The following is an 896-nucleotide window of genomic DNA, read 5'->3' on the forward strand; positions in this document are numbered from 1 at the left end:
TTCTGCTAACGACGACGACGATATGCCACTAACGACAGTAACTACGATCTGATAAGTAGTGTGATATCCCACCAAGCTAGATTGGGAAATAACTTACACATACCTATTTATGATGTTTGTTATCGGCGAGCCTCTGATTTAACTAGTTCCGTTCATTAATGCAATGAAAATCATTTAATCGACTGTTTTAATTTTATCTTGAATGTTGATCAGTTAAACTTGTTAAATACGATAAAAACATTTTAACTGTGTTGTGTAACATATATAATACATGTTCCAGCTCACTCATTTTTTTAATTAATAAATTTTTTGACATTAAATTAGTATAAATAAACTTCTTAAAGTATCTAATTTTTTTTTTAATTATAATGGGAATTTGCAAAAATAAATATATAGTGTCAATATATTTTATTTAATATGTAAAATCTTCACAAAAGTTAAAAAAAAAGAAAATAGAAACAAGAGATTTATATAAATTACATACACTAATAATTTGGGATAACAGCAATTTATTACATTGATATACAATGGATAATAAGGGCAATTAGGTGTAGGCGGTATTCGAACAACATAGTTATGTATTAGCAATGATCCTATATCACCGCACATACTCTTGATTTTTGCTTCTCATTTACATATCAACGATATCTTACGCACACGCATGTACATATATATTTTTTCTATATATGTATATATATATATATGTGTGTGTGTGATCACATATATTTATACATATATATCTCGTGATGTAGTCTTTAAAATAAACTTGCGCGCAGGCACATGCGCGTGTTTACATGTGTGTTCAAGATATTTACATAATCGCAATTAATATGTACAAGTTCACGAAAAACAGAAAGTAAAGTACAGACGAACGGGCGAGCATTGTGTATCGGTCG

Source organism: Atta colombica, unplaced genomic scaffold (genome assembly GCF_001594045.1).
Source record: "Atta colombica isolate Treedump-2 unplaced genomic scaffold, Acol1.0 scaffold45, whole genome shotgun sequence".
NCBI lineage: Eukaryota > Metazoa > Arthropoda > Insecta > Hymenoptera > Formicidae > Atta > Atta colombica.